Here is a 21,781-nt window from a genome sequence, read left to right as displayed (position 1 = left end):
TACAACAGTTTAACTAACTTACACTCCCACCAACAGTGTAAAAGAGTTCCTATTTCTCCACATCTCCTCCAGCATCTGTTGTTTCCTGACTTTTTAATGACCACCATTGCAACTGGCATGAGGTGGTATCTTATTGTGGTTTTGATTTGCATTTCTCTAATGACCAGTGAAGATGAGCTTTTTTTCATTTATTTGTTGGTCACATAAATTTCTTATTTAGAGAAGTGTCTGTTCATATCCTTCACCCACTTTTTGATGGGGTTGTTTGTTTTTTTCTTGTAAATTTGTTTATGTTTTTGTAGATTCTGGATATTAGCCCTTTGTCAGATGGATAGATTGCAAAAATTTTCTTCCATTCTCTAGATTGTCTGCTCACTTTGATGATACTTTCTTTTGCTGTGCAGAAGCTCTTTAGTTTAATCAGATTCCATTTTGCAATCCTAGTCTCTGATAAAACAGACTTTTGCCCAACAAAGATCAAAAAAGACAAAGAAGGGCATTACATTATGGTAAAGGATCAATGAAAAAAGAAGAGCTAACTATTCTAAATATATATGCACCTATTACAGGAGCACCTAGATTCATAAAGCAAGTTCTTAGAGATCTACAAAGAGACTTAGACCCCCACACAATAATAGTGGGAGACATTATAACCCCACAGTCAATATTAGACAAATCAATGAGACAGAAAATTGACAAGGATATTCAGGACTTAATAAAAATCTACAGAACTTTCCACCCCAAATCAGCAGAATATCCATTCTTCTCAGCATCACATCACACTTATTCTAAAATTGACCGTATAATTGGAAGTAAAACACTCCTCAGCAAATGCAAAAGAACGGAGATCATAAAGAAGAGTATTTTTCTACTTTTGGTATCAGAGTTATGCTGGCCTCATAGAATGAGTTTGGATGTTGGGGTCCGCGTGTTTCCTAAACAAAGGAATGAACACACAAGACAACACAAGACAAGACAAACATGGCGGCCGCCCCAAATGGCGCGCTCCGCTTTATTTTATACAGTCATTTGTGGAATGTTGCCAAGTCACAAGACACATTGTTGTTTTTCTGACCTTTCCCTGACTTTCTGGATTTTCAAGATGTTTACATATAAACAGGCCCCCAACGCCCTGCTTCGTTTGCAAGAGCAGGACTTGTGGGGAACGCCCTGCTTCGTTTGCGAGAGCAGGACTTATGGGGAACACCCTGTTTGTGAGCACGTAGTCCTCTACATTTGGAAGTATTTCCTTCTCTATGTTTCATAATAGTTTAATTTGATATTTAACATAAAATTATCATAATAGATTAATATGGGTATTAGCTCTCTTTTAAACATTTGATAGAGGTCAGCAGCGAATCCCTCAGGTTCCTGGCATTTTGTTACTGAGAGACATTTTATTATGACTGTGATCTTGTTATGTGTTACTGCTCTGTTCAGGTTTTGGATTTCTTCATGGTTTCTTCTTGGTGGGTTGCATATGTTTAGGAATTTATCAATTTTTTTCTAGAATTTCCAATTTGTTGGCATATGGTTGCTCATAGTAGCCACAAACGATCCTTTTAATTTCTGCAGTTGCAAAGTTTCCTTTTTCATTTCTAATGTTATTTATTTGGGTCTTCTTCCTTTTTTTCTTAGTCACTCTGGCTAAATGTGTGCTATGATTTTCTTTATTGTTATTTCTTTATTATTCTTTTTTATCTTTATTATTTCTTTTACTCTACTAATTTGGGGTTTGAATTGTTCTTGCTTTTGTATCTGTTTAAGATAAATCATTAAAGCATTTATTTAGAGTTCTTCTTTTTTGATGTAGGCACTTATATCTGTATTACTAATTATAGTTTAGTACTACTTTTGTTGTATCCCATTGTATTTTGCATGTTGTTTGCATTATCATTTGTTTCAAGAAATTTTTCATTTTCCTTCTTAATTTCTTCATTGACCTACTGGTCATCCAGAAGCATATTGTTTAATCTTCAAGTATTTGTATAGCTTCCTAAATTCATCTTATTATTGATTTCTACTTTTATTCTATTGTGGTCAGAGAAGATGCTTGATGTTACTTAAATTTTTGAATGTTTTACAACTATTTTGTGACTTAACATGTGACTTATCCTTGAGAATAATCCATGTGCTAGAAAAGGAATGTGTATTCTGTAGCCATTGAATGAAATATTGTATAAATATCTATTAGATCTATTTGGTTTACAGTGAAGATTAAGTCTAATATTTCTTTATTCATTTTCTGTCTGGAAGATCTATCTAATGCTGAAAGTGGGATGTTGGTCTCCAGTTAGTATTGTATTAGAGTACATCTCTTTCTTTAGTTTTAATAACATTTGCTTTATATATCTGGGTACTCCACTGTTGGGTGCATATGTATTTACAATTGTTATATCCTCTTGCTCATCTGACCACTTTATCATTATTTAATGAACTTCTTTGTCTCTTCTTATAGTTCTTGCTTGCAATCTATTTTGTCGAAGTGTAGCTACTCCTGCTGTTTTTGGTTTCCATTGGCCTGAAATATTTTTTTCCACCCTTTTATTGTGTGTCTTTGTGTATATTTATAGGTGAAGTGTGTTTCTTGTAAGCAACAGAAAATTGGGTCTTTTCTATTGATTAATTCAGCCACGCTATGCTTTTGATTGGAGCCTTTTGTGCATTTACATTTATTGTTATTATTGATAAGCAAGGATTTATTCCTGCCATTTTGTTATTTGTTTTCTGGTTGTTTTATGGTCTTCTCTCCCTTTCTGTCTTCCTTTTATTAAAGGTAAATTTCTCTGGTGGTGCAATTTAATTTTTTGCTTTTCATTCATTGTGTATCTGTTGTATAAGTTTTCATTTGAACTTGTTATGAGACTTGAAAATAATATCTTACTACTCATTATATTAAGCTAATAACAAGTTAACTCTATTTACATAAACAAACAAGCAAAAAGAAAACTAATGAAATTGTAAACTTTAATTTCATTCACTTTCTTTTTAGTTTTTTGTCATTCCTATTTATATCTTTTTGTACTGTGTGTTGTAAAGAAGTTGTAGTTATTATTTTTAATTGGTTCATCTTTTAGCCCTTCTACTTAAAATAAGAGTAGTTTACACTCCACAGCTATAAGTGCTATATAATATTGTGTTTTAACTGTGTACTTACTACTAGCAGTGAGTTTTGCACCTTTAGATAGTTTCTTATTTCTCACTAATGTCATTTTCTTTCTGACTGAGATACATTCTTTAGCATTTTTTGTGGGACACATCTTGTGTTGATGAAATATCTCAGCTTTTGTTTGTCTTGGAAAATCTTTATTTCTCCTTCATGTTTGAAAGATATTTTCACCACTATTCTAGGGTAATTTTTTTTTTTTTTTCTTCAGCATTTTAACTATGTTATGCCACTCCCTCCTAGCCTGTAAGGTTTCTGCTGAAAAGTGTGCTGCCAGATGTATTGGAGCTCCATTGTATGTTATCTGTTTCTTTTCTCTTGCTGCTTTTAGAATCTTTTTATTTATCTTTGACTTTTGGGAATTTGATTATTAAATGTCTTGAGGTGGTCTTAGCGTTAATCCTGCTTGATGATCTGTAACCTTTTTTTAGTTGGGTATTGATATCTTTCTCTAGGTTTGGGAAGCTGAATAAACTTTATACCCCTATCTCTTTCTCTACCTTCCCTTTCAAGCCAATAACTCTTAGATTTGCCCTTTGGAGACTATTTTGTAGATCTTGCGGGCATGCTTTATTGTTTTGTATTCTTTGTGTTTTTGTTTGTGTCTCTTCTAGTTGTGTGTTTTCTAATAGCCTGTCTTGAAGCTCACCACTTCTTTTATCTTGTTGATCAATGCTCCTATTTAGAGACTCTGATGCATTCTTCAGAATGTCAGTTGCATTTTTCAACTCCAAAATTTCTTTTTGGTTCTTTTTAGTGATTTCAATATCTTTCTTAAATTCATCTGGTAGAATTGTGAATTCCTTCTCTATCTTGAATTTCTTGGAGATTCCTCAAAACAATTATTTTGAATTCTCCATCTGAAAGGTCACATATCTCTCTTTCTCCAGGACTGAGCCCTTGTGCTATGTTTTGTTTGTTTGGTAAGCTCATGTTTTCCTGTTTTCCTGGGTAATCTTGATGCTTGCAGATGATCGTTGGTGCCTGGGCACTGAAGTTTTAGGTATTTATTGTAGTCTTCACTGTCTGATCATGTATGCTTCCCTGATTCTTGAAAGGAATTTTCAGGTATTCAAAAGAATTTGGATTTTGTGATATAAGCCATGTCTGCATTAGGGAGTACCCCAGGCATAGTAATGCTGCGGTTCTTTCAGACTCATAGAGGAACCATCCTGATGGTCTTGAAAAAGATCCAGAAGAATTCTCTGGGTTATGAGCCAGAGACACTTGTTCTCTTTCTTACTGTCTCCCAGACAAATGGGGTCTCCTCTTTCCACTCCCTACTCTCTTTCTCTCTCTCTCTGTGTTAAGCTACCTGGAGCTGGGGGTGAGGTGACACACATATTTCTGTAGCCACCAATACTAGGACTGTGCTGGGTCAGACCTGAAGCCAGTACAGCACTGATTCTTATCCAAGGCCTTCTGTAACCACTACCTGACTGTTGCTTATATTTGCTCAAGGCTATAATGCTCTCCAATTAGCAGGTGGCTAAGCCAGCTATGCCTGCTTCCTTCCCTTCAGGATGGTGAGATTTCCCCAGACCTGGCTGGTTCCAGAGATGTCATCCAAGAGCCAGGGACTTACGGAAAAAAAAAAAAAAAAGAAAACACCTTAGAAATCTATCTGATATTCTAGTCTCCTGTGGCTGAGCTGGCACTCAAACCATGAGACACAATCCTTCTCACTCTTTCTTCCCCTTTCCATAGGCAGAGGAGCCTCAGTCTACAGCCACCACCAACACATACCCATGGGGAGTGTTGCCAGGCTACAGCCAGTGTTCAGTTAAGGACCAATGGTTCTTCAGTCAGCTTATGGTAAATGCTGCTAGGTCTAGGGCTCACCCTTCAGGGAAGTGAGCTCCCGTCTGGCTCAGGACAGGTCCAGGAATGCTGTTCAAGAGCCAAGATCTGGATTACGAACTCAATTGCCCACTTGGTGCACTGTGGCTGAGCTGGTATCTAAGGTACAAGGCAAAATTTGCTTTACTTTTCCCTCTGCTTTTCTGAAGCAGAAGGAGTGTCTCACTGTATACAATACAGTGATTCAGAATGTGCTGGTTCTCACCTGAAGACGGTAAATCTGAGTCCCACCAATGGTCCATGATGATACTACCTGGGTATCATTGTGATTCTTCAGTGCTCAAGGTTTCTTCAGTCAAAATCCATCACTTTTTAGTAGTGATGGATTTTGCCATGACTGAGTCCTTTTTTTCAAGGAAGTGGGTTCCCTTCTGACCTAGGTTGTGTCTAGAAATATCTGGGAGCTAGGACATGGAATGAGGGCCTTATGACCCTGTCTGGTGCTCTATCTTCCTGTAGCTAACCTGGTCTCTAAATTGCAAGACAGAGTCCTCCGTACTCTTCCCTCTCCTCTCCTCAAGGAGAAGGAAGATGTCTGTTTTGGAGTCATGAGCTGTGTTACCTGAGTTTGAGGGATGGATAATGCAAAAGCTTCCATTTTTGCCCCTGTTGGTTTCTCAGTAAGGCACAACACCCTACTGAGATGTGTGTGTGTGTGTATGTGTGTGTGTGTGTGTGTCTATATATATACATTTATGAGATATATATATCTCATAAATGTATCTCATATATATGTATATATATCTCATAAATGTATCTCATATATATACTTAACAGGAAAATAAAGTTTTATTTTTGCTTTATTGTTCTTATAGATATCTTTTTTATATACAATAGGGAAATATTTACTCTGTTTCTTTTGTGGATATGGAAACTAAATCTCAAGTGAAGTCATATCCAATTACAAAGATGTTTAATAAACAATAGTAAACCAGAGTTCTTACAACCCAATCTCCACCAGGCCCAAGCGTATGACCAGAACATATTTTCAGTTTCAGTGAAAGACATGATTCATTGAAAAAAAAATACTGATTATAGTATTTCTTAAACATCATCCATGCCCTAAGTAATATACTTATATCAATGTAAAGATGGGTATGAGATGATGGGGTTTTCTAACTATAAGATCGTATCACCTGCAAACAAAGACAATTTGACTTTCTCTCTTCCTATTTGAAAACCTTTTATTTTTTTCTCTCGCCTAATTGTCCTGGCCAGAACTTCCAATACTATGTTCAATAGGAATGGTAAGAGAGGGCATCCCTGACTTGTTCCAGTTTTCAAGGGGAATGCTTCCAGCTTTTGCCCATTCAGTGTAATATTGGCTGTGAGTTTGTCATAAATGACTCATTATTTTGAGGTAGGTTCCTTCAATACATAGTTTATTGACAGTTTTCAATACGAAGGAATGTTGAATTTTATCAAAAACCTTTTCTGCATTTATTGAGATAATCATGTGGTTTTTGTCTTTAGTTCTGTTTATGTGATGTATTACATTTATTGATTTGTGTATGTTGAACCAACCTTGCATCCCAGAGATGAAGCTGACTTGATCAAGGTGGATAAGCTTTTTAATGTGTTGCTGAATTGGTTTGCCAGTATTTATTTATTTATTTATTTTTGGACAGAGTCTCACCCTGTCCCTGTCACCCAGGCCGGAGTGCAATGGCATAATCTCGGCTCATTGTAAACTCTGCCTTCCAAATTCAAACGGTTCTGCCTCAGCCTCCCAAGTCGCTGGAATTACAGGTTCCTGCCACCATGCCCAAGTAATTTTTGTATTTTTAGTAGAGACAGGGTGTCACCCTGTTGACCAGGCTGGTCTTGAACTCTTGACCTCATGATCTGCCCGCTTTGGCCTCCCAAAGTGCTGGGATTACAGGCGTGAAGCACCACTACTGGCCTGTTTGCCAATCTTTTATTGAGAATTTTTGCATCAATGCTCATCAGGGATATTGGCCTTAAGTTTTCTTTTTTTGTTGTATCTTTGCAAGATTTTGGTGTCAGGATGATGCTGGCTTCATAAAATGAGTTAGGGAGGAGTCTCTGCTTTTTAATTGTTTAGAATAGTTACAGAAGAAATGGTAAGGGCTCTTCCTTGTACCTCTGATAGAATTCAGCTATAAATCCACTGGGTCCTAGGCTTTTTTTTTCTTTCTTTCTTTCTTTTTTTGGTTTGTAGGCTATTTATTACTGCCTCAGTTTCAGAACTTGTTATTGGTCTATTTAGGGATTCAACTTCATCCTGGTTCAGTCTTGGGAGGATGTATGTATCCAGGAATGTATCAGTTTCTTCTAAACTTTCTAGTTTATTTGTATAGAGGTGTTTACAATATTCATGGATGGCTGTTTGTATTTCTGTGGGGTTAAAGTTAATATCCTCTTCATCATCTTTTTATTGTGTCTCTTTGATTCTCCTTTCTTTTCTTCTTCATTAGCCTAGCTAGTGGTCTATTTTATTATTTTTTTCAAAACACCAGCTCTTGGATTCATTGATTTTTTTGAAGGGCTTTTTTTTTTTTTTTTTTTTTTTTAATATCTCTATCTCCTTCAGTTCCACTCTGAGCTTAGTTATTTCTTGTCTTCTGTAAACTTTGGGGTTTGCTTGCCTTGGTTCTCTGATTCTTTTAGTTGTGATGTTAGCATGTCAGTTTGAGATCTTTCTAGCTTTTTGATATGGGCATTTAGTGCTATAAATTTTCCTCTTAACACTGCTTTAGCTGTGTCTCAGAGATTTTGGAACAGTGTCTCTTAAGCAACCTCAACAAAGTCTCAGGATACAAAAATCAATGTACAAAAGTCATAAGCATTCTTATATGCCAACAACAGACAAGCAGAGAGCCAAATCATGAATGAACTCTTAATTCACAATTGCTAAAAGAGAAGAAAATACTAGGAATACAGCTAACAAGGGAAATGAAGAACTTCTTCAAGTATAACTACAAACTACTGCTCAAGGAAATCAGAGAGGGCACAAACAAATAGGAAAACATTCCATGCTCATGGATAGAATCAATATTGTAAAAATGGACATAATGGCCAAAGAAATTTATAGATTAAATGTTATTCACATTAAACTACCACTGATATTCTTCACAGAATTAGAAGAAAGTATTTAAAAAATTTTATGGAACCAAAAAAGACCTTGTGTAACCAAAACAATCCTTGAGAACAAAGCTGGAGGCATCATGCTACCTGACTTCAAACTATACTATAAGGCTACAGTAACCAAAAGCATGGTACTGGTACAAAAACAGACACATAGAGCAATAGGACCAAGTAGAGAACTCAGCAATAAGACTGCACATCTACAACCGTCTGTTCTTTGGCAAGCCTAACGAAAACAAGTAATGGGGGAATGATTCCCTGTTTAATAAATGGTGCTGGCAGAACTGGCTAGCCATATGAAGAAAATTGAAATGAGACTCCTTCCTTATACTTTATACAAAAATTAAGATGGATTAACGACTTTAATGCAAAACCTAAAACTATATAATCCCTAGAAGAAAATCTAGGCAATACCACTCAGGACATAGACATGGGCAAATATTTCATGATTGAAATCTCCAAAAACAATTGTGACAAATGTACAAGTTGACAAATGGGGTCTAATTAAACTAAAGAGCTTCTGCACAGCAAAAGAAACTATCATCAAAGAAAACAGGCAACCTACAGAATGGGAGAAAATTTTTGCAATCTATCCATATGACAAAAGTCTAATATCCAGATTCTACAAAGACCTCAAACAAATTTACAAGAAAAAAACAAACAACCCTATTAAAAAGTGGGCAAAAAAAATGAACAGACAGTTCTTGAAAGAAGATATTCATGTGGCCAACAAACATATGAAAAAAAATGCTCAACATGCTGATCATTAGAGAAATGCAAACCATAACCACAGTGAGATATCATCTCTCACCAGTCAGAATGGCAGTTCTTAAAAAGTCAAGAAACAAGAGATGCTGGCGATGTTGCAGAGAAATAGGTATCCTTGTACACTGTTGGTGGGAATTTAAATTAGTTCAACTATTGTGGAAGACAGCGTGGCATTCCTCAGAGACCTAGAGGCAAAAATACCATTTGACTACTACCAGTAGTAGGAATCTTGCTACTAGTATATACCCAAAGGAATATAAATAATTTTATTATGAAGCTACATGCATGTGTATATTCACTGCAGCACTGTTCATAATAGCAAAGGCATGGAATCAACCCAAACGCCTACGTATACACCAGGGAAAAGTATGCAGCCATAAAAAGGAATGAGATTCGGTCCCTTGCAGGGCTATGGAGGGAGCTGGATGCCGTTATCCTCAGCAAACTAATGCAGGAATAAAATACCCAACACCACATGTTCTCATTTATAAGTGGGAGCTGAACAATGAGAACTTATGGACACAAGAAGGGGAACATGTGGCCTGTCAGAGGTAGACAGCTTCAGAAGGGAGGGAAAGCGGAAAGCATTAGGAAAAATAGCTAACACATTCTGGGTTTAATACCTACATGATTAATTTATAGGTGCAACAAACCACTATGGCACACATTTACCTATGTAACAAACTTGCACATCCTGTACATGTACCCTGGAACTTAAACTTAAAAATTAAAATTTTTTAAGAAAGAAAAAAGATAGATATAATCTGATTCAGAGAGAAAATTCAGAGTTTTGACAATTTGGTTTCCTTCTCCCACATATTTTTTCAGACACCTACTGATTGTATGTCCACTTCTTTCAATTACCCAGTTTCTAAAATGGGGATAGTGATATCTGCCTCACAGAGTTAGTAGGATGGTTGCATGAGATAACTTATGTAGTTTCTGGCCCTGAGCTTGATAAAAATGAAGTGAGCAAGAAATACAAATCTCCTCTTCTTCCTGTTTTCCATTCTGGTCCCATTTGTCTTCTGCATTACTCAGCAGATTATTGCTGTACTGTCCTCAGTGGTCCCTTGTTCTCTATCTTCTTTTGCAATTCACCTTCTACTCAATTTTGGGCTAAAAAAAAATGAGTTAATAACAAGGCTACTGGAAAGATCAGGCTGCTAGTCCCCCACAAATGTTTATTAATGAAATCCATAATAAGATTTAATTTATATTTTGAATGTCAGGTGAAAGACACGAGACATTTGTGAAATTCTAGTCCAAGCCATTTTCATGACATTTTAAAACATGGGTTGTGGTCCTGGCTTAATCTATGCCTAATGCTTTCTTCTTAATAACACATTCTGAAAGCCTTCCCCTACATGTTAGCTAGCTAGAATTAGCATCAATGCCTTTATTCCCTTTGCTGAGGTAGGAGAAAGTATGTAAGTCATTCCTAGTTGAATGTTTACTCTAATTAGGAACAATTTCTTTAAAGGAAAGTGGAACTATTACTGTATACAATTTGGAAATCTTAAAAGCAAGTTTTAAAATCATTACAAAACATTAAAATCCTGTGCAATTTTTTGTATCTGTTCTTCATGCTGCAAAACACCTTCAAATAGGGCAATGACCAGAGTTGATGAAATTATACTCTACCACACCCTTTACAAAGCTCCCTGTCTCCAAAGAAGCCTTTGTTTCCATGGGCAACAAAGCCACAATGGCACACGGATTCTGAAGCACTCAGATTGACTTGCATGCCCCAAGGTAAACAGTTGCCTGCACCACATAAATACTGAAAGCAAAATTCTCTTGGTAAAAGACCTGACCAGCATGAATTGAGGGGTAAGCTACAGGCTGCTCCAAAAAGCCTGCCTCCAACAGCTCCCTGATAAAAGTTCACAGAGAGAGTGCTATATGCCCTGTGGTTTCAATAATTTCTACCACTTAGGGATAGGAGTTTTTTTTGTCAGATATTTGCAGTTTTTATATTGCTTTGACATACAATAGAATGGCATTAATGTCATCATTGCCCTTCAAATTCTAGGGAGAACACAGTGTCCAACAAATTTGTTTATTTCTAAATCAAGGCAAGTTGAAGGAATTTTCTTCATGCTTTGAAACCAATAGTTTTGAGCATTTGTATATATAATCACACATTCATGGCTATAAACAAAAGTGGAAATAATTATCTCTATATCAACTCTCACAGTTAATTTTTTCTGTCTTATTTACAGGTTCAAATGTGTTTCATTGTATGATGTTAGGCTATTTCTAAACAGTTTCATAATAATTGTAAAAATTCAGGTGATCTCAGCAATATTGTTTTAATAATGTGGGTAATTAGAAGAAGAGCTTGTTCAACCTGGATGTTTTCCTTATTTTTCTCTCAACAAAATGTTCAAGTGAGAAAGTAGAGATAACATATCTGGAGGGAGAGATTCCTAGAATGTGGTGGTGTTGGCTTTGTGTGATGTATTTCCAGCTATAACACAGTTTACTCATACTCTGAACATTGTATCTCTTCCAGAAGCACCCAGTATTTTAGAATGTTTTTGTCCCATCCTGGTGGTGTATTTGTTCTGTGAAGAGAAGCAGCATGACATGTAGCTCCCTATTGTACTCCCATCCCCCAGTATAACTTGCCACTTAAATATGGCACTTAGTAAGACTTGTTGAAAGATTGGAATGTAAGTTGACAAAAGCATATTCGGAAACACTAAAATGATTAAACTACACAGTCTACACTAGAGCGAGAGATGCATAAACCAGTATGTAAAACATGCAAGTGTTGCGGTAGAAATATCCACTCATCTAGGACTCTGCCTCTCATATCTCAAAACATATCAAAACAGTGAACTGATGCTCAGCAATAAAAGTATCTTACATTTGTGTGATTGTTTATGAAGCACGTCATCTTATGTGATCTTCACCACTATACTATGAGTTCAGGAGAAAATCCATTTAATGATATGTACAATGAGCATAAGTTAAGGGAACTTGAATTATTTCCCTAAGGTTACAAGAAAGTTACTCAAGTCCTCTGGATTCTTTCTTAATACTCTGTCTATTACTCCCTTGCCTCCTCAGATTCTGAGTAGGAGAAAAGAGGATGAAGAATTGAGAATGCAGAGATAAGACAGCAGTCATTTAGTTGCAGATGGTCATTTAGCCACACAGAATTCAGATAAAATCCATTCAAAATTTTTGGAAGACTCATCCATTTAGAGAACTCTAGATTTATTGACAGAAGTCAGACCGTGCTGTTAAGATATTAAAAGAGAGATACTAATAGAAATGTGATTTTAGGCAGTTAATGTTAATATATTAATTAACAACTTTTGTAAAATGTTTTCAAATTTAAAGACCTTTTCTTCCGATGATCGTATTTGATATTCACACAAATCATAATTGGGAGGCATTGAAACTGGCCTACACTTTCAGTGGACTCTATGTCCTATGATGTTTTTCACTCCTAAGCTACTTGGCAAACATCCTGAAGGCCTTGGCAGTGCTGCCACCGTGGTTTATAACCATGGCTAAGTCCCCAGCTGGACCTGTTTAACTTCCAGTCGGGTCTATGGGCACTGCCTGCATGGAGCTTTCTGAAGTAAGCTCTCCAATTCCATTAGAGACAAAGCACAACAGTAGGACTTCATCAGTTCTAATCCATACCATTTAATGGAAAAGTATTCATTCAACATTTATTGAATATTTTCTATCTGCCAGGTACTGTATGGTGCTGGCTTTCCTTCAAACAATGAAAATGAGTCTCTGCTCTCAACCATATTATCAACCACTCAACAGTTTCTTCATCTTTCTATATGAAGAAGAGAACATAAGGTTACAACAATTAAGAAATGTCTTAAGCAAAATTTCTAAAGAATTAGTTTGCTGAATTAAGTCACAACTGTTGATGTTATTATCAGATTATGTATCATCTAAATAATTTTTCACAAGAATTCAAATTTAGTCTCAGTTTTCAGAGGAATATTTTATTTAAAGTTACAGTTTAATGTCTTCTGTAAGCATTTAGGACATTTTTTTTCTATTGGTAAAAATAGTTTATTTTGATTTCCCAGGAGTGTTTATAACTGCAGGATTGATGTTTCTGTTATTCTGTTAGGTTTTTCTCTTCAAACAGATAATCTAGTTTCAGGTTATTCAGTAGTCCTCTCTTTTCCATGTGCTGAAACGTTGATTTTGTAATGTTTCTGCTGGTACTATTTTATACAGAAAAATGTCAAGGTCCATTTAAAAAATCCATTGGAGGTAATATAATGCAAAGAGAAAAGGAACATGGGCTTCAGACTCAGTTAAGCAAAATTTTGAACCTCAGTTTCATGGATGAGTATTTATATTTACTTTGGGGAGTCAATTAGCTTCTCTGGCCTTTAATTTCTTCATCTGTAAATGGAGGTAAGATTTTCTGTCTTTAGGTTTTATTAAGAGTTATAAGGCAATTTTGGAACGGTCATATTGAACCAAAAAAGAGCTCACATTGCCAAGACAGTCCTAAGCAAAAATAACAAAGCTGGAGGCATCACGCTACCTGACTTCAAACTATACTACAAGGCTACAGTAACCAAAACAGCATGGTCTGGTACCAAAGCAGAGATATAAACCAATGGAACAGAACAGAGGCCTTGGAAATAACACCACACATCTACAATCATCTGATCTTTGACAAACCTGACAAAAACAATAAATGGGAAAAAGGATTCCCTATTTAATAAATGCTGCTGGGAAAACTGGCTAGTCATATATAGAAAGCTGAAACTGGATCCCTTCCTTACACCTTATACAAAAATTAATTCAAAATGGATTAAAGACTTAAATGTTAGACCTAAAACCATAAAAACCCTAGAAGGAAACCTAGGCAATACCATTTAGGACATAGGTATGGGCAAGGACTTCATGACTAAAACACCAAAAGCAATGGCAATAAAAACCAAAATAGACAAAGGGGATTTAATTAAACTAAAGAGCTTCTGCACAGCAAAAATAAATCTACCATCAGAGTGAACAGGTAACCTACAGAATAGGAGACAATTTTTGCAATCTACCCATCTGACAAAGGGCTAATATCCACAATCTGCAAGGAACTTAAACAAATTTACAAGAAAAAATTAAACAATCCCATCAAAAAGTGGGCAAAGGATATGAACAGAAACTTTTCAAAAGAAGACATTTATGCAGCTAACAGACTCATGAAAAAATGCTCATGATCACTGGTCATCAGAGAAATGCAAATCAAAACCATCTCACATCAGTAAGAATGGTGATCATTAAAAAGTCAGGAAACAACAGGGGCTGGAGAGGTTGTGGAGAAATATGAATGCTTTTATACCGTTGGTGGGAGTATAAACTAGTCCAACCATTGTGGAAGACAGTGTGGCGATTCCTCAAGGATCTAGAACTAGAAATACCACTTGACCCAGCCATCCCATTACTGGATATATACCCAAAGGATTACAAATCATGCTACTATAAAGACACATGCACACGTATGTTTATTGTGGCACTATTCACAATGGCAAAGACTTGGAACCAACCCAAATGTCCATCAATGATAGACTGGATTAAGAAAATGTGACACATATACACCATGGAATACTATGCCACCATAAAAGAGGACGAGTTCATGTCCTTTATCGGGACATGGATGAAGCTGGAAACCATCATTCTCAGCAAACTATCACAAGGATAGAAAACCAAACACTGCATGTTCTCACTCATAGGTAGGAATTGAACAATGAGAACACTTGGCCACAGAGTGGGGAACATCACACACTAGGGCCTGTCATAGGGTTGGGAGATGAGGGAGGGATAGCATTAAGAGAAATGACTAATGTAATTATGAGTTAATGTGTGCAGCAAACCAACATGGCACATAAATACATATGTAACAAATCTGCACATTGTGCACATGTACCCTAGAACTTAAAGTAAAATTTAAAAAAATTAAAAAAAGAGTTATAAGGCAAATATCAAAATAGTTAAAAAGCAAAATTTATAAAAACTAACAGTCATTATAATCCTCGTCACAGCTATCTTTCCAATTCTTTAGTGGCCCTTATATTGACTGATAATGGCAGTTCACAGATTGATGTTTTTATGCATTTGTAGAATTAAATTTTAAGACCGATCCCCACAGAGTAGACAAAGCATCAAAGCACATGTGTGTTCCTCTGTTAAGCATACTTTGCCCATATACTTTCAATAGCCCTGCCTCACAACTGGCTTTGAGTAACTAAAATGAATATTGATTATTCATGATTATATTCAACTGATTAATAAACGTGAAATTAATTGATAAAACATTTGATTAATAGATTAAAATTTCAAGAACTGTAAGTATTTTTAGGTAATGTTAAACATTTAAATTCTATTACAGATGAATTGTGGAGCAGTGTAAAAAGGGTTCTTGCTTGGTTTCAAATAGTTTTCCTAGGACTTCTTGAGAGTCAATAAAACATTAAAAAATAATACTAAACTCTTATGTGCCAGCACTTATAACAGGCTGTAATAATATGTAGCTATACTGAGACCTGAGAAATATTCATTTGTTTAACTAATGTGTATAAAATGCCTATTTTGTGCCAGGCACTCTGCTAGGCACTGTGGAAATAATGGTGAGTGAAAACAGACAACGTCTCATTTGCTGAATTTTAGACTGTAAACCACTTCTTGATCTGCCAGGTATCTGCAGCATCAACTAGCTCTCTGGGCCATTACTAACTGAACCGGAGGTCAAGATACTTGACACAAACAACCATTCAAAGTATCTCTCTTGAAAATGAAAATAAGAAGCATCAAAATTCCAGGTCAACTGAGTCAGGCAAATGGACTCTGTCTCACTACATGGAGAAGCTGCTCAGGTTACCACTTCCCCACCACAGATTCTCATGGGCTCTGGTGTTTTCTGGTGCAGTAACTGAGAGACCCTTCCATGTTCTACCTGGAGGTATAGCTGGCAGATGCGATCTTTGAGGTAGACCGAGCCATCTTTCAGGACTGGAGTGGATGAGCCAGTCCCTGTTGATGGTGGACATAGTGGACTCTGGGATCCAAGTCAAAAATCACAGTTTTTGGACAACTCTGTGTATAGAATCGGGTAAAGACAATGTTCCTGTGCTTGACATGGCTTCACCAACAACATCATGCTTAAGCTGAGAAAATAAAACACCCTGAGGAGAACTTGAAAGCCTCCACAGTTCTCCACATCCTGTTGCTTAAGACAACACAATTATTGTCAGGTGCATTTCGAAAACTGTCCAGCTTTTGCTGCTAAAGTTAAAGAGAAACAAGTCCAGCATTCCTAAATCTCTGTATTCCTTTTTCCCGTGACTTGATGAATATGGCTTATTTGGTTGCAACAGTGAGTTTGAAAAACTATTTTAATAAGGAAATGGCTATTTTGTCCAATGGCATACATATTTTTGCACACTTTAAAAAATAATACTATACTATACTTATGAAAGAAAAAATAATATCATCCAAGGAGGATCATAAGCTGATCCAGTGAGGTGCTTGAGATTGCTTGATCTTCATCTTTCAGTTTTGTTGGGCTAACCTAGTCTACTATTACTAGATCTGCTCTTACATTTAAGCTGACTTCAAGCAATCCATATTTTACAAACCCTCTTGCCACCAAAAATATCTAAAGTAGTATATCAAACAATAGTTAATAAAAATCTGTAATTTCCAATTATGTTCTGCACAATATTTACTAGTTAAATATTTTTAATTTGGTCATATTCATGTTTAAAATGGTTTATCACATTTTAAAAATTCATATTGCTTCCTGTTTTCATAGCATTCTGTATGTCTAAGGTAATATCCTAGCCTTCATTGTAGATTATGAACCTGACTACTATGTCAGGAAGCTCACAGTCCTTGTGAATGTAAACTCACTTTGTACCTGGACAGATCAATGAGTATGAAGTTCTTTTCAGTGACTTGATTTTTTTTTCTTTTTTTTTTTTTTTTTTGAGACCAAATCTTGCTCTGTCACTCAGGCTGAAGTATATGATCTTGGCTCACAGCAACCTTCCCCTCCCAGGTTCAAGCAATTCTCCTTCCTCAGCCTCCTGAGTAGCTGGGATGTGCCACCACATCCAGCTAATTATTTTGTATTTTTAGTAGAGACAGGGTTTCACCATATTGGCCAGGTTGGTCTCGAACTCCTGACCTCAGGTGATCTGCCCACTTCACCCTCCCATAGTGCTGGGATTATAGGCGTGAGCTACCATGCTTGATGGAGTGACTTGATTTTTATTATAATTGGGAGCTTAGTCTCCTTCTTAAAGTAATTTATAGGTTTTGAGAGTATGCTAGCTAAAAAAAATCCTTTAAATATTTCAGTGAGGTATTACTCATTGACTATACCAATTCTCATCACTTCATATCCTCTTCATCTACTTTATTTTTCTTCATCGTATTAATCACAATAAAACTTGTATACATGTCTTGTTTATTATATTTCTCCCTAAACTACATAGTTAGCTGCAAAGGAGCAGGGGCTTTGTCTAGTCTGTCTCTATCCAGATCACCAGCCTCTGAATTGTGCTTTATACCCTTAAACATCCAGTCTTTATCTGTCTAATGAATAAATGAATAGATAAGATGATTAGACTCACATACTGGTATTAATCAGACTTGGATTCAAATACGAGCTTGTCACTTATTCGCTATACAAATTCAGAAAACTAGTTAACTGCTCTAGGGTACCATTTTCTCATCTGTTGATATGGTTTGGCTGTCTCCCCATCCACTTGAACTGTAGCTCCCATAATTGTGGGAGAGACCTAGTGGGAGGTAAGTAAATCATGGGGGTGGTTACCTCCATGCTGTTCTTGCGACAGTGAATTCTCATGAGATCTGATGGTTTTATATGAGATCTGATGGTTTTATAAGAGGCTGTTTCTACCCTTCACTCTGCACTTCTCCTTGCTATCACCATGTGAAGAAGGGCGTGTCTGCTTCCCCTTCCACCATGATTGTAAGTTACCTGAGGCCTTCCCAGCCCTGAGGAACTGTGAGTCAATTAAACCTCTTTCTCAGTCTCCAGTCTCAGATACGTCTTTTTAGCAGTGTGAAAATGGACTAATACATCTGTAAAATTGGCGTAATAGCTCACTTGTTCTTTTGAACAGTGACTTGTATGATATGGTCTATGCCTGGTTCATTCTAAGTGCTCAGTAAATGATAGATATTGTTGCATAGATATTAGCTTTGTGAGTGCTCAGAACATAATTTGCAGTTATTCCTTTTCTAATTATCTCTAACATAAACTAGTGTTTTATTTAATTTTATATTTTGGTTTTGATTTTATTTTAGTTATTGAGTGATTAATGAAGCACACATTATTCTCTTTTTTTGCTGTTGACCTGTGGTCATATCTTTATGACTATTACTATGATTCAAAATTGCAAATCATCCCTTCATACATTATATTCATTTTCCTTTTGATAAGAATCAAGTAATGTTTAAAAATCTTATAATGAGGCTGAAGAATTGAGTATACTGGTTTTGAACTAGTTGCATGTTTAGCCTGTTCTTGTTGATCAGATTAATTCCTAAGTAAAGTTACCACCACCTAACAGAAACATCTAGATTTACTGGGTGAAAAAATGAATAAATGTCAAAATATTTTCATTGTCTTACTAACTACAGAATATACGTTTATTTTTAAAGGAAAATAAGAATAAATCTAAATGTAATGGCATGAACTTTCCAACCATAAGAAAAATCTATACTGTATTTATTGAGATGATTTTATTTATTTATACAGCAAATACTGCACACTATGCAGTATAACAGGTCCCTGTCTTCATACATCTTGTGATATAGGGATCTTTGAGTCTTCTTTTGCTGTTACATCATCTGCACATAAATAACTGTCCCCAAACACTGTCATTATCCATGCTCAAATGAAGCGTTTGCTGTGATCAAGTTAAGTGAAACAGCAGTATCTTATCCATAAGCTCACACTCACTGAAGTGAATATGATTTAACATAGAGCCCAAGTTGCTATAAATTAATCAAGCATATCTTTGAGTTACGGAATTTAGTTTTAGTTATATAATACAATGAAAATACTTCTAGGAGATGCATTTATCTCTAGGTCACAAATATTTATTTATTCTTTTATATATCTAAGGCACCATGCTAAATTACTTCTGCATTCCTCTTTTAGTGCCTTGAGCGGCCATGCAAGAAGTCCTATTATCTTGCAGGAGACACCTTGTTGCGACGCCTTTAGGCTACATGGCAGAGAAAGGTGCGCGGTTGAGCCTAGCCTTCCATCCGAGGCATGGTCATATAAGTAAATATCATGTCCCTTCCATACTAACTGTGACACAAGTACATCTAAGTGACCTCAATTTATTGACTATAGAATAAAAGTACTATTCCTTATACTTCTGGGAGAAGTCTGAATTTCTGACTTACAAAATAATACAATATAATAATAGGTTTGTGCTTTCCAGCTGTTAAAACTGTACATTTCGTCAGGCAACAATGGATAACTAGTCATCCAAATTGATATAAATCGCTACAACTGCAATGGCTGAAAAGATACACATTGCTTTAAAAGCTTTTAATGGAGAGTTATGGTGTGGTGTAAATGATTTTTTTCAATTATTTTACCATAATAAAAAGAATGTGAGTGTGTGTGTTTTAAAAGGTGAGTGATTGGTAATAGGTTATAAAAGTGCTGAAACCATTATTCTGAATGTGGATATTCAGTTTTCCCACCACAGTTTATTAAAGAGACAGTCCTTTCCTCATTGTGTGTTCTTGGTATCTTTGTTGAAGACTAATTGACTATAAATGTGTGAATTTATATCTTGGATCTTTATTCTGTTCCATTGATTTATAGATCTGTTTTTATGGTAGTACCATGCTGTTTTGATTACTATAGTTTTGTTATATATTTTGAAGTCAGGCAGTACAATGCCTCTAGCTTTGTTCTTTTTGCTTAAGATTTTTGGCTATTCAGGGTCTTTGTGACTATATGAGTTTTAGAATTTTTGTTTTTTTTACTTCTGTGAAGAATGTCTTTGGAAGTTTAATAGAGAGGGCACTGAATCTGTAGATTGCTTGGGTAATATGAACATTTTAATAGCATTAATTCTTTCAATCTATAAACATGGGATATTTTTCCATTTTTTTCCTTTGATTTCATTCATCAATGTTTAAGTTTTCTGTGTATAGATCTTTTATCTCTTTGGTTAATTTTTTCCCTATTTTTTGATGTTATCATTTAAAGGCTTAATACAATAGGCTGTAAAACCACTGAAAAAAAATATAGGAGAAAATGCTTCTCAAAATTGGTCTTGACAAAAATATTTTGAATATTCCCCCAAAAATATAGGCAGCAAGGGCAAAAATTAAAGGGATTTCATCAAACTACAAAGCTTCTGCACACCAAAGGAAACAATTAATGGCATAAAGAAACAGCCTACATAATAGGAGAAAACATATGCAAACCATACATCTGATGGGGGTGAATATCCAGAATATATAAGGAACTCAAATGACTCAATAGCAAGAAAGCAAATAATCCAATTGAAAATGGGCAAATAACTTGAATAGATTAAAAGAGGACATAAAATGTTTTCTTGTATGGTCAAATGGTCAACAGATATACAAAAAAGTGTTCAATGTTTCTAATCATCAGGCAAATGCAAGGTAAAACCACAATGAGAGAGCACCTCACACTTCTTAGAACAGCTAGTATCAAAAAGATGAAGATAAGTGTTAGAGAGGATGTATGGAAAAAGAACCCTGTACAGTTTGTGGGAATGTAAATTGGTACAGCCATTATGGAAAACAGTATGTCAACGTCTTAAAAAATTAGAATTAGAACTACTAATTGACCCAGAAATCCCACTTCTAAGTATATTTCCAAAGGAAATGTAATCAGTGTGTGAAAAAGATATATGTTCCCCATATTCACTGTAACATTATTCACAATAGTCAAGATATGCGATCAACTTCAGTGCCCATCGAGGGATGAATGGCTAAAGAAAATTTGGCATATATATAATGGAATTCTATTTAGCCTTAAAAAAGAAGAAAATCCTGTCATTTATGAGAACATAGATGAAACTGGAGAACATTATGCTAACTAAAATAAGTTTGGCAAAGAAAGACAAATAGTGCATGAACTTATATGCAGAATCTACAAAAAAGTTGAACTTAGAAGCAGAGAATAGAATGGTGGTTACCAGTATCTGGAATGAGATTTAAGGAATGGCAAGATGTTTGCCAAAGGGTACAAAATTACAGTTAGATGGAATGAATAACTTCTGGGGATCTATTATACAGTGTTGTTAATATAGTTGGTAGAAAAGTATCGTATACATAAAAATTGCTGGGAGACAAGATCAAATGTTCTCACCAAAAACAATAATGAGTATATAATTGGACAGACATGTTAATTAGATTGATTTTATAATTTCATAATGTATACATATATCAAAACACCATATCAGACACCATAAACAGATACAAATTTTGCTTTTCACTTAAACCTTAAAAGTTGGGAAGAAAATGCTAAAAGAAGCATCTAAATTGACCGGGTATGGTGGCTCAGGCTTGTAATCCCAGCACTTTGCGAGGCCAAGACGCACTGATCACTGAGGTCAGGAGTTTGAGACTAGCCTAGCTAACATGGCAAAATCCTGTCTGTACTAAAAATACGAAAATTAACTGGACATGGTGGCGTGCACCTGTAGTCACAGCTGAAGGGGGGCCGAGGTGGGAGGATCACTTGAACCTGGAGGTGGAGGTTGCAGTGAGGTGAGATCATGCCATTGCCCTCCAGCCTGGGTGACAGAGCGAGAATCCATCTCAAAAGAGAGAGAGAGAGAAAAGAAAAAG

Source organism: Papio anubis, chromosome 1 (assembly GCF_008728515.1).
Source record: "Papio anubis isolate 15944 chromosome 1, Panubis1.0, whole genome shotgun sequence".
NCBI classification, from domain to species: Eukaryota; Metazoa; Chordata; class Mammalia; order Primates; family Cercopithecidae; genus Papio; species Papio anubis.
This window is presented reverse-complemented; position numbering follows the sequence as displayed.